This window comes from Nyctereutes procyonoides, unplaced genomic scaffold (genome assembly GCF_905146905.1).
Source record: "Nyctereutes procyonoides isolate TBG_1078 unplaced genomic scaffold, NYPRO_anot_genome, whole genome shotgun sequence".
NCBI lineage: Eukaryota > Metazoa > Chordata > Mammalia > Carnivora > Canidae > Nyctereutes > Nyctereutes procyonoides.
The window spans coordinates 11847820-11862171 of record NW_026575126.1 but is presented as its reverse complement, the minus strand read 5'-3'; the positions used below and the strand labels follow the sequence as shown (position 1 = coordinate 11862171).

General features: G+C 33.1%; 1 protein-coding gene across 10 annotated transcripts in view; it reads right to left on the bottom strand.

Moving 5' to 3' along the window:
- The window catches only part of ADGRL2 (adhesion G protein-coupled receptor L2), a 277269-nt gene that overhangs the window by 221422 nt on the left and 41495 nt on the right, over positions 1-14352 (bottom strand). For all 10 annotated transcript variants that reach the window (XM_055339475.1, XM_055339473.1, XM_055339482.1 and 7 more), the window contains exon 2: positions 3802-3843. The gene's annotated coding sequence lies outside the window, so the exon portion shown is untranslated. The remainder of the gene's footprint in view (positions 1-3801; positions 3844-14352) is intronic.

Sequence of the window (14352 nt, the reverse complement as noted above, 5' to 3'; positions counted from 1 at the left end):
CAGATAATATATTTAACTAACTCCTCTAAAAGCAGAGCTTTATTATTACTGTTATTTTGAGACAGAATAATCTAGTGGCAGTAATCAATGCATAGAGTGAACTCCCTTTTATAAAAAGCCCATCAACTGTTTTTTGCTAATTAAGATGAATATTATTCCTGTGAAATGAACCAAAAAGTTATATGAAACCGGAAATCCCAAAAGAGATCTATAATCTACAATAATAATTGCATGCAATTTTAATTGAAGGAAAAGGAGAGAACTGTTTTTAATCTTTGCTTTTTTCAGTAACTTAAAACTAATCAACCTGTTGGCCAATTAACAATTCTTTACTATTACTACATTTGACCTAAAAATTGATATTTGATATATTGGAAATTGTTGTGGAATTTTAAAAGATAAATGGCAAAGTAACTATTGGCTATAGTTAACTCTAATATGGAATTTTTGTCATTAATGAAATAAAGTAACAAATTTTTATTAATGTTCTCAGAAAGAAAATATATTTTATTATTCATTGAAGACTAGATGCTGTGACTATTCACAGAAATATGCATTCAATCTTTGTTCATTAAGTCAGAATTGGGAATGAGAGGAAAGATCTATTTTGTTGAAGTACAGATTAATTACACTGAGAAATTTGCTTTATTTAAATAGTTGGCATTTATCTCTAATCTACTAGAGAAACTTGTTGAAGATTCATTCTATTTTAAAGTTAGTTTGATTAGATACATGTCAAACAAAATATGTACTTACACTTCAATTCAGTTCATGTAATAATTCAGAAAATTAGTGGCTTAAGTTTGCACAGTTTAAACTCAGAAAGAAACAATTGGAAAGAGCAGATGTTTTAGTTATCCAATCATTTCTTACATTAACCGGATCTAGGTTGTGGATGGAAAGTTTTGTGTTTTTTTCTAAAATGTCATATGGTATGTCAGTTGTACTAATGATAGAGTATATGCAAAAAAGAGAATATGAATTAAAAATTTTGATTTCCCAATACATCAGATTAGCATCTTGGAAGAAATAAACCTATGCAAAATACACATTTCCATATACAGATAGGTATGAATTTGGCTTCCCATTCTCTAGAAAAGACTGATGCTAGATTTTTCCCTCACATTATTTACAGTGCTATTTAAAGCTAAGTGAGAAATTCCAGGTTAAGTTTTTAGGCACATTTAAAATATATGCACAGAATATCATCAAAATACACAATATAGAATCTCTCATTTACACAATATAATTTGGATGAGACTCAATATAAGTGAATTTTGCAAATGAGTGAAAATTACCCTTTTAATCATTAAAACCTTTTTCATTCTAATGACTCCAAATCTCACAATATTATGCTTTGTATAGTAAGTTTAAGGATACATCATTGTGTTATAAAACTGTAGGGCTAGAAAGGAATTCAGGTTTTATATTTAAAAAACAATCTACCAGTATAACTCTCTGATTTAAGAGATCAGGAATTTGAAACCCAAAGTTTATTATATATCTTCTCAAAATCAAACAGCTAGTTTTTGGTCTCTCAGCTCTTACAGCTGGTAAGTAGGTGCCAAGAGACTCTAACTTTTCAACTCATTTCTCTTGCCCCTGGAAGTTTTTATAGTATCGTTTCTAGCTTGTGAGCTAGACAATGAGAACAAATTGTTTTAATTTTATGTAAACTCAGAGCACGTGGGATGGAAGTGAGAATTTGGGAAGCATTAACATGAACCGGATTAAGATACCTGCTAGAGCACTTTTTTTCTTTCCTAAATTTCTTCTAAAATTATTGGCTTATGTCCAGATAAAGTTGCTGGATATTTGACATATAACTGCAATTTATATTTTTATGCTAAGTTTTCACCCTATAATAAATCACTCTTGAGAAGAAATTTTTAATCTCAAAATATCCCATTTGTTCTGCTATTATGTTTACTATTAATACATGATTTATTAACTTTATTTAGGTTAAAAAAACTCTTGTGCTAACATATCCTTATAATTGCTTAGTTGTTTATTTTGCTTTCTTTTAATCTTGGACCTTAAAATAATTCTGCACATTAAACATGCAGAGATGATTATTAGTTGTAGATGAGTAAAGTACACAGATTTTAGATCAAAGTTTTTTGTTTTTATTGAGTAGTTTGTGATTTACTGATTTAAAGTGTGTTATTGTAAAAAGTTTAGCTTCATGTTTTAGCCTTTTCCTAGCTACACCTTCTCTCTTTTCAAAAAAAAATTCTATTTATTTATCTATAAAAAATTTTATTTCTAAGTAATCTCTACACCTGATGTGGGGCTCACATCTACAACCGTGAAATCCAGAGTCACATGCTCTACCAACTGAGCCAGCCAGGTGCCCCTAGACTTCTTCTTCTGAAAAAATTCATAAAATATCAAATTCTTATATACTGAACACCAATCTGAATCTGCAGATTTTAAAATTTCAGTTTTAAAATGTTTATTTTTTCACACACATATGCCTGAATTCTAGGAGTACTTTTTTATTGGAGTAAAATTAAAGTGAGAGCTCTACCCTCATTTAAAATCCTTCATTGTCTTTTTTTTTAATACAATTAATCTTCAATTTATATTTTTGGTACCTTCTGAGATTAGATGGAAGGGTTTTTTTGCTTTTGTTTTTGCTTTGCTTTTTAAAAATTGTATGAGATCATTTTGATTCTGCAATTGGCACAAGAGGTATTTCCTCTGTTAAATATATATCCATATTTCATTAATAATAAATACATTGTTTTGAGTAGCCTTTTCAAATAATGCTTTCATTCCGATTATAAAAATAATACACATCTATTATAGGAAATTCAGGAAATGAAAATGGAGTGAAGACTATTAAACCACCCACATTCCCACTGTTCTGTGCACCTTTTGTGAGACTTTTCCCGAGCCTACAGTATGCTCTCAATTCCCTTCTGGATACACACGCATATGTATACACAACATATAATGTACGTATTCTGTGCCCTGCTTTTTCACTTAATAGAACTTTTTGATGTTTGGTTTATCTCAAAGAGATTTTTTTTTTACAGTGAGAAATTCCTTCATTTTATAGCAAATACCCAAGACCACTGGAGGAAAAAAAAAAACATAGGAGACAGTAATAACTTGCTGGGAAATATCATTTATGTTGACCTTTCCCATTCAATAAAATTAATTTTTATTGTTATTTGAATTGTAAAGAGGTTTTGATTAAGAGTAAAACTAAATATTACCTTTTTGCATCATAAAAAAGGCAAGAAAACTATGTGTTTAAACAAAATCATATAGTAGCTAGCTTGCCTAGAAGTTATGATATATGCTCTTAAGAAACAAACATTTTTAAATTCACAGATGCTGCAAAGCCCTGGTCAAACATAAATTACAATCAGTTTTTATGTAACAGTAAAAATTCCAAAGGACTCTGACTCACCCACTCTCAATATGTATCACAGATACGCTTTTTCTTTATGCTCATAGAACATAAACCACATTTATTTCTATATCTGTGTATATTTTAAACTAAATTACCCCAGAAAACAAAATATTGACTACACTGTGTTCAAATGAAATACAACAAAGAAAACAGAAACTTTATATTCCCTCCGAAGAGCCTATAGCATATACGGTCAGAATTTTGGAATGCTTATAGAATTTGAATGCAGCATCCATTTATTTCAAAAGTATAAGCCACCTTATAATTATTAAATCATTCAATATATTTAGCAAATGCCACTCTGCTTTTATTATAACAATTCACTTTTTCTTGTTTGTGTTGAATACTATCATATATAGAAAGAGCTCTTTACTTACCATTCTGGGAAAGATGAAATTTATCATTATGCCATAAATACCCTGGAAAGCAAAGAAAATATTATTATTTATTATACCTCCATCCACAGGGGTTCTAACTGCCGAATGTAATGCATCAGCAGCAAAACAAAAATGAAGTAAATCTGCAGAAAACACAAATCAGTGTTCTAAGAATTATTGAACATGTATTACATGCCTTTGGACAGAGCTACATTAAGATTAAGCAATTGTGATAAGTAGTTTCAAAGTCAGAAATAAAACGTTTTATTTTCCCTGTATAAATATTATAGGATTAAGAGAATATTTTCAATGAACTGTTTTTTCTTCTGCCCTTTCACTCAGTGGAGTCTTTCATTGATACACATGGAATAGCAACCTAAACTCTTTAAGGGAAAACTGAAGGTCATTCTACTTTCTTGAAGTCACATTAATGACCATTTGAAAAAAAATGTGAGTTAGTTTCCTGTTTGGAATCTTGAACCGGAAATCTGATGTAGGAACTGAGAACCAAAATCAGGAGTCCAAGCTCCTACTTTTTCACACTAAATAAATGATAATAAAGCATTATTTATATTCTTATTTTTTCTGTTGATTAAAAACAAGGTTCTAATTGCATCACATGATAAGAAATAAAACAAAATTATATTTTAAAAAGCCATTTGCTCCTGAATTTATTGTGCTCTTTAAAAATTTTCAATACTTTCACATTTAATAATTAGTACAAAATAAACTTTCTAATGTCAATAGTTCTAATATAAAGAAACATGTCAGGATGTAAGAAAATCTGCTTTTCTCATATCCTGATAATATTATTATGTATTGGTCATTTTCTATTCCTATATTTATTTATATTTTTAATTTCATAAACTTTTTTTTAAACACTATTTTTTTTAAGATTTTAGGTTTTTTTTTTAATTTTTATTTATTTATGATAGTCACACACACAGAGAGAGAGAGAGAGAGAGAGAGAGAGGCAGAGACACAGGCAGAGGGAGAAGCAGGCTCCATGCACCGGGAGCCCGACGTGGGATTTGATCCCGGGTCTCCAGGATCGCACCCTGGGCCAAAGGCAGGCGCTAAACCGCTGCGCCACCCAGGGATCCCTAATTTCATAAACTTAATTTGGAGAAAAACATAAGGAGTTCATCTCCCTCAACCCCTCTACCAAAACTAGATGATAGCTAAGGAAATTTAAGTAGATAATATACTCAGAAAAGAGTTTTTACTTGAATTTTTGGATTCAGGATTATTTTTGAATGAAGTAATTTTGAATAAAAATTATCATGTGTCAATGTAATCTAATCATTATTTCTGAATAAGCTAATGTTTCTATAAATGAGAACTAGCTAAAATTTCAAATGACAAATATATATTTTTAAGTAAGCTCTATGCCCACCATGGGGCTTGAACTCATGACCCCAATATCAGGAATTGCATGCTCTACCAACTGAGCCAGCCGGGTGCCCCTCAAAGGACAAATATTGATGTTCACAGAATTTAGTGACTTTTTTCTGGAGAGTAAAATGAAGATTTGAACTGTGTCCTACTTAGATTTTGACATCAAAGATAACATATTTTTTAGACATTTTTATTCTCAGAGAAACATTTGGGTAGAAAATATGGAAAAAAATCTGTAGTTATCCACGAATTCTGCCTATGAGTGTAGTTTCTTTTAAGAAAACTGTTTTCCTACTTAATTAGAAGTATTAATAATTTATTTTGAAATTTGTATTTATTGATTTTTAATGAAATATTTTAATGTAAAAAATTCTTTAACTTAGAAATACTTTACTGTATGTGGTGCTTATTCCCAAAGAATTATTGATAAAATTTTGATATTATAATTCATATTTATAATTTCCAAACTGCTACAAAAAAAAAAAAAAAGCAAAGTATTTTTAAGCACCAGTTCCTGAAGAGGGCAGCACGTTCTAGATATTATTGAATTCTAAGCTCAAATATGACAGCTTTGGCTTTAGTACACTTTTTTTAAGAACTTGAGGGGAAAAAAATTGGATATTTTTTTACAGATGTCTGCTCCCATGATACAATAAACTAGCAGAAATTCTAGGCAGCTGTAGACCAAGGTCAAAACTGTATTTGATTATTAAAAAAGAGAACATTCAAATTAGACACCTAAAGCAATGTATTTAGAAAGGGAACAACAAAATACTAGTAAGGAGACTTTCCGTGAGGAATGTGTTTTATCTTAATACTGTAGATAACTTTTCCTATTGGCAGCGCATTGACTGTCAAAACTACTAAAGGGGTTAGATTTAATTATCTCACTTCTTGCACATTTCATCTCAATTGCTATGGCAACATTCAGGTGCCTCAGCAGCAATGCACACTTTAATCAGATATTTCCTCCTTATTTCTCTATGAGCCAAAACTGTATAGTCAAATTTACAACCAAGTCCTGATGAATCTGATAACACTTCCTACAATTTAATGGGCAACTTGCCTCCACCCACACATATAAATATTTTCAGAGAGGCTTGTAACTATTGAACAAGTATAAGACTTGATAAGAATATACATTTGGACTTCCCTATTTCACTGATTTTTTCTCTCTTTCTCCCACTATTCCTATATTAGAAGTTTTTGACCAATTTGAAAATCACTCCAGCGAGTCACTACCATGGGCCATCTAACCTCAATAGGAGAGCCAATGAGTAAGGGAAACAACCTCTCATTCAAATGCCATCCCTCCTCAAGAAGCCTATTGGATTATTTGCATTTTGTCTGAATATACTTGGAATTGGCACATCAAAGAGCCTCTTTCTATTTCTTGAAAGCAGGTAAGAGAAGGAAGAAAAATAACTGAAGACAAAGCAAAACCTGATGATATAGGAGGAAAATGGTAAAGTATCAGACTTAAACAGAGGGCTAAGCATGAAGAAAATTTAGTCAAGCTTCAGGAATAGTAATTTTAATGAGAAGAAAAAGCATGATGCATTAAATTGTTGATGTCACTTGGGTGAATATTAACCATCTACATTGTTGGACAGGTCATCATTTTAGCATTTTGCAAAAGACTAGAGAAACTTGTGGGCATACAAGGAATACTGAAACTGTCTTCAAGTCTGATTTAAATGATTAGCCTATTATATTTTCATAAATGCTTGGAATTTTTCAAATAATAGCTATATCTTAATTTGATATTATATAATAAATTTTTTAGAAACTGTAATTAAAAAGCAAAGTGATCTAAGGTCTTCCTAACAATTTTAGTGGCTGCTAAAATTTGTATTTAGATAGCAAACATTTTATCCTGAAGTTGTGATAGTTCTCTGGTGAGAAATTTAATACCAGTAGCTAACAGTAATATTTCAGCATGACTTTTCAATCACCACTTAGTAATGTATAGTAAAATTTTCATTAATGAAAGCAACCAGAAAGATGCTTTCTGTAGCTGGGTCTACCAGTCTGATATTTTAATAGCAATTTCTAGATTGTATCTTACATGTTATAGACCTCTAAATATGGCATTCAGTCAATACTGAACCAAACATAAAAAAAAGATTACTTAAGGTACAGGTTGTACATATTTTTAACTTTAATTTAGCTGATTATTAACAGACTACTGTTCAAAATGTGGTTATTGAAAATATAGCTGTTCATTAATGATGAAGTTTGGATGCCATATAACCTTAAGAGTAGCTGAAGGAATAGTAGTTTTTGTTTTTTGTTTTTTGCTTTTGTTTTAAAGATTTTATTTATTCATCCATAAGAGACACACACAGAGAGAGAGAGAGGCAGAGACACAGGCAGAGGGAGAAGCAGGCTCCATGCAGGGAGCCCGATGCAGGGCTCCATCCCAGGACCCCAGGATCACGCCCCGAGCCAAAGGCAGACTCTCAACCACTGAGCCACCCAGGTGCCCCAGGAACAGTAGTTTAATTAAAAAGAGAAACCTGCAGAGGAAGAGAAGCATGGAACCTATCTTCAAATATTTGAAGGGCTTCTTATAAAAGAGGCAGTGTCTTAAAAAAGCAAGACAAATGGTAGAAATTTTAGAGAAGTGGATTCTAGCTCTATATAAAGAAAATTTTAAAACAATTAAAATTGCTCAAATCATGGCTCAAGCTACGAAGCAGTCAGTTCCTTGTCTAGACATATTTCATAAACTGCATACGGACTCTTTATTTCCTGTTGCTTGAATTCTGGGACAACATTGTAGAAAATGTGGTAGAACCACTCCACAGATTTAGGTGTGGGAGTTCAGAGGCGTCACTTCTTAATGAATTTTTCAAGTATCAGTGCTTCATGTCAGGATGGAAAGCTAGCAATGATCTGCAAAGAGCATAGTCAGCAGCAAGTTAGCAAATCCTACTCTGGAGAAATGGTCTAAATGAGAAAAACAAACAGTTCTTAGTGAAGAGTTATCTAAAACCTCCAAGGAGACATGTAAATCGGTCCTAATTGGCACTCTTTCAAGAACCTCAGTAGATGCCAGGGAGTGACTAGGGGTGAAGAATGAGTTTCCCTTTCAGTCTTGACTTGGCTCTTCTACCTCGAGCTGGGGTGCTGCCAGACAATGTGTATGCCGCTGACTACGTTAGACTGGTTCTCTAGATGAAAGGATTATTTTGGCACTATCCTCAAACTCTATATTCACTTAAGAAATAATAATTGCTCAATTAAGGGTCCAGAGCTTTTTTTTCCTGCACCTAGAGAAATTAAAACTTGAAGAGAAAATTGCACACAATATGAGAATGTTCCTCTTCACCACGATTGATGAATAAGATAAGGGAAAGTTGTAACTAATTTGAAGATGATAAATATACGGAAATTGCTGTTTCTTGAATCAAAGCAATGGGCACACTTTGTGATCAGATCCTATAAAGTTCTAGTTTATGTTAATTGGAAATAAACTCTTTTTACTGGGTTGGATTTTTGAAACTTCCTGGTGTGATCCTGCTCTCAAATCATATTGAGGGGAACAAGAGGCTCAAAAAAGGTCTTGCATTCTATCTAACCCGAACGTACTCTAGCGCTGTTGTTTGGAACATGAGATCTTTTGAGGAATGACGGTCTACCAGAAGCATCTGTTTCTATCCAAAGAGCTGGTGGCTAGTTTTGCAACTGTAAGGAAAGCTAACTTTAATTCTAACACTCAAAGAATATGGGATGTTACATACTCTCTCCTGCTCCTCCAGGCTTCTTCAAATCAAGCCTTTATATTAACTTATGTTGTTTAAAATTCTATCTGGTGAGGTTTTGCTGGCAAATGGTCTTGAAACTTGTTTCCTAACTGCTCATCCACAAAAGCTTTTACTAGCCAATTCCATTTGGTTGGCTATACTCCAAAACAGTCTCTGGTGAACGAAAACATTATCTACAGAGAAACAGAAACTTCCATGGCACCCTGGAGGAACTTTTTGATCCAAAAGACACTACTAGTAAACCAAAGTGTCATTGCAAATTCATGAACATTTCCTTATGTCATGAAAAGCAGTAGGAGGAAAGGGCTGCATTTGTGCAATGGCTCTTCCATGTGTGTAAACCTAGTCCTCAACTTGAGATCAAAGACTGTCTTCAATCAACAAGTATTTATTTAGTGCATACCATGTCTGAAGCTTAAAGAGTCAGAGAAGGACAAATAGGAGCTATTTTAAAATTGTACTATTTGTTGAATGAATGAAGAAAGACCTATTGCTGTCCTATAAAAAACCTTAATCAGCTATGAGATTCTAAAGTTAACACGAAACAAAGCACAGTATCTCTGTCTTGTCTCTATCAGTTAAAATGTTTAATCTATTTTATGCCACAGAAGTTTTTAATATATTTCAACAGCCAATTACTCCACTCATTTAAGTAGTTTTAACAATAGTAAAAAAGCACAAATCATGTTGCTTTGCATGAGATGGCCCTGCAGCTCTACATCTGCCCATTTGCACTTCTTGTCTATGGAGCATAAGGTATCTCTACTGAACCGTTACTGTTCTGATTGTGAGCTTAATGAAGGCAGGGAAAGTCTGTGTTTTTGTTTGCTTTCTGGCCAGTGCAACAGTGCCTGGTAAATGATAATAAGCATTCAGAAAATGATTATTCAATAAATAATAAATAAATAATAAATAAGAAGAATGAAATGGTATTGACCTAAATGCAAGATTGTTCAGGAAGGTTAGTATGGCTTGGAATCGTGTTAGTTTGATGGAAGATATGGGATTTTTTCCATGGGTCCTTCAGAAATAGATAAAATTTAGATAGTGGGGGGGAGGGAGGAAATAAGGTATTTCTAGTGGTGTTAAGATTATAAGCAAAGGGATTGTTTGGATGCAGAGATATTAATGAAAGGATTTCATTCTTCTTGATGGAACTGTGCGTTGGGTTATGGGTTAGTGATTTTGGTTGGTTCAGATTAATGGATATTGTACAGTGGTGTTTCTCAACCTTTAATTTGCATTCTTGGGGATTTTTTTAAACTGCAGACTCTAATTTAGTAGGTCTGGATTGAGGTGTGACATTATCTATTTCTAACAAGTCCCAGGTGATGTCGGTGCTAGTGCTCTACTCTGAATTGCGAGACTGTGGAGGATCCTTAAAGCTAGACACAGTCGTTTGGGCTTGATACAGCAGGTATTTGAAGACTACTCTATGTTCTCCAGTAGTTATAGCATGATTAAAACTGCGTTTAAGAAGATTAGTGTGTCAATCTTATGAAAAGTATGCTAAAGAAAAGAGAATGTGGATATAGGAAAACCAGCTGGGAGGCTGTCTTACACTTTATCTGCATATTTCACAGATTTGGTTTTCAATTACCTCTTGATTGATTAGTTTGTGTGGACATGGTCAATTCAAAACTACTTTCTCAGTGGAATAACTCTGCACCCACTGACTTTTTTGAAAACAAGTCAAGTTTGGGTAAAACACATGGGGAATTCATGAATGCTCTTCCCTTCCTCTCCATCTGGAAAAACTGCATTCCTTATTAAAAATAGTTGAAATGTTAGCTCCTCTGTTCTTATCATACTATAAAATTGTAATTATGCCCTCACATTGTATGCCTCAGACTCTGATCTTATTATATCATAAAGATAATAATAATAATAATTAGCAATAGTAGTACAACTAGTGATTTTTGAGTGCTTATTAGTAGTGCCAGGCAAATTGCTAAGTTTTATAATTAAATCCTTATAACAGTGCTGTGAGGAATACTGCTATTATCATCCCCATTTCTACAGTTGGAAAAAAGAGTACTTGCATGTCTTGATATGGCATTAGCTACATGCCAATAAATAGATTTATTCAGAGAATGATTAGTTAAGACGTGTTTTAAGAAATCACTGATTTCTTTTTTTTTATTATTTTTAAAATTTATTTGAGAGAAAGAGAAAGCAAGTGAGGAAGAATGAGCAGGGGTGGGAGAGGGAAGGAGAAGCAGACTCCCCACTGAGCAGGGAGCCTGATGTGGGACTTGATCCCAGGACCTCAGAACCATGACCTGAGCCAAAGGCAGACGCTTAACTGACTAAGCCACCCAGGTGTCCCGAAATCACTGATTTTTTAATGTAGCTTCTATTTTTGCTTGCTATATTTGTTTTTGTTCCTTGGTCTCAAATAATTATAACAGATAGGAATTTGTGAGTGTTTCCTATGTCCTAGGTACTACTTTATGCAATTTACATGTGTTGTCTCATTCAATGCTCATAATAACCCTATGATGTAGATGTAATTATTACTCTTGTTTTACATATGAAGAAAGTGAGGCACAAAGAGATTAAATAATTTGTCTAAGTTTCCGTATATAGAGCAGAAATGTAGTCTGAACCCACTACACTGTGTTACTACTGATCTTGGTCTAACTTGTCTTTAGTAACATGGAATTTTGAGTGTTTTCTTAAGTGAACACCGTAAATTTCTTCAAGTCATAATATTTGTGAAAAGTTAATTTTCTCACAAGAAAGAGTCCATGAAATGGAAGAGGTCATATTGTTATATTTTTGCTTCCATTAGTATATCATAAGCCTGATCAAGAGGAACTCCCCAAGATTGGCAGACATTTAGACATGGGAAATTTTTTTTTTTTCAGTGAAAGGGTAGCAAATCTCAGATAACCTGGGGTCCCTATACTCTTCACCTCTCCAGTCATACTCTAAATCCCTCATGCCTGCAACTTAATTCCACAAAAGAATAATAAGTATTCTCCAAATAGGGAAAGGAATATTCAAAAGATAATCTCCTTTAAACTTTTTTTTTTTTGGCTTTAGGGAAAGCTTGTGAGGTGAATAATGATAATCTTTCAGATATTTTAAATGCCAGATAGGATAAAAATTATTACTTGATTGACTATCTAAACTAGCATTGAGATACGAGTAGAATATCATATTCCACATGAGCTTAATATTCTGAATTTTTAATATTTAAATTTCAAATGGAAAAATTGATATTACAATGTCATAACTTCTGAAAATATGCACTTGCATATTTTGTTATAAATAAAATTATCTGATTTTCCCAAGTACATCAATGTATTTTCGAGTATATCCTTTTTTAAATTTTTTTTTGTAATTTGAGAGAGAACGTGAGCAAGGGGAGAGACAGAGGGAGAGGGCGAGGGAAAGGCAGACTTTCCCGCTGAGCAGGGAGCTGGGGTCCATCCCAGGACCCGGGACCATGACCTGAGCCCAAGGCAGATGCTTAACAGACTGAGCCACCCAGGTGTCCCGAGCATATCCATTTTTGAGAACACATTCAACTTACACTTCATAAATTTACTTGCTCTTCTCAATTTGCCTGTGTCTATTGCACACGCAGACATTGATAACATTGAATAGATACAGTGATCTCTGTAGGTCTATCTTAGGTTTCTCCTCATCCATGACCTGAATGGCCATTTCCTGCTGGAAATTTACTTCAAATCCATGCAGGGAGAGAACACTGCAATCTATTATTTGCCACACTATTTAGAAATAGTTGTATTATAGTAATCTAAGTAAAACAAAAATGCTATCTATCCGCATATTATTTCTAAGTTTTCTGCCCCAAGGAAGTATCATACTTTTCTGTTTACATAATATTCATTTATGTTTTAATACCTATCTTAGAGATTTGGCTCCTTCCTACTGAAGTACATAAAAAGATGTTTAACATTTAAACAAAAGAAAACAGAAAGCCATAACTACAACCATTAGTACCAAACATTTGAGAAGTCTTAATCATTTTCACTGGAACCCCCATAATGCATAATTGTTTTTTAAATTATTTTTCCTTCTTTATTTTTATTTTTATTTTTTTCCTTCTTTATTTTTAAATGGAGGGTCCTGCATTCTATACTTCAGATTGTATTATACAAATCATGAAATATAAATGACCTTTCTATAAGCTGAATACTGTTTTAGGATTATGACAACATTTAATGGAAGATGTTGAATTTGAATTTTTTAAAAGTTATTTTCTTTTTTTAAAAGTTATTTTCTTACTTTGAAACAATTTCAAATCACAAAAATGTTGCGACTGCAGTACAAATAACATTGTTCCTGAATGATCTGAGAATAATGACAACCCATTACTCCTGAATACTTGAACACATTTTCCCCACAAACAAGGACATTTTTCTTTATAAATGAAATACAGCCACCAAAATCAGAAAATTGATACACCATTATCATATGATCCTCAGACTACATTTAAGTTTTGCTGCTTGTTTCAAAATATTCTTGATAGCCAAAGTATCCAGTCTAGAATCAAGCACTGTGTTTCGTTATTATGCCTCTTTAGTCTCTTTTAATCTAGATTTCTTCAATTTTCCCATTATTTCCATGGATTTTTTAAAAAATACAATCAGTTATTTTGCAAAATGCTCCTCAGTTTAGGTTTGTCTACTGCTTTCTTATTACTGAATTTAAACTATCTGTGTTTGCAGAATTGTTAAAGTAATGTGTTCATCTTACAGTATCCTATCATTTGGTACATTACTGCGATAACTGTTAGTATTAACTCATTTTTAAGGTGATCAATGCAAAAATAATTTTTGTAAGTATATTGTGGAGAAGCACATTAACTGCCCTTTTTTTAAGATTTTATTTATTTATTCATGAGAGACACAGAGAGAAAGAAAGAGGCGGAGACACAGGCAGAGGGAGAAGCAGGCTCCATGCAGGGAGCTCGACATGGGACTCGATCCCGGGACCCCAGGATCACGCCCTGGGCTGAAGGCAGACGCTAAAACGTTGAGTAACTTTCAACTTACTTACTTATGTCAATATGAACTCATGGATATCCATTTTATCCAATAGGTTGTAATCTGCTGTTATTATTATTCTTCTCCACTTTGATCTTCAAATAGTCTCATATATGGGCAGTGTGATCCTTTTTAATCTGACTTCTTTCTTTGACATTTCCCTGGCATTGTTTTGAATATTTTCATATTTATGTCACAATAAGATAGGCTCTTTTTCATGCCCCAGCTCTACAAACAGCTCTTCTCCAAGCAGTCCTAGTTTCTTTTATTCAGAAATGTTATTTAGAAACCAAGATTTGGGAGGTAGGTGTGCCTGTTGCTTTGGGTGTGTGATTGTTCTCAGGATCTGGAATTAAGGAAAT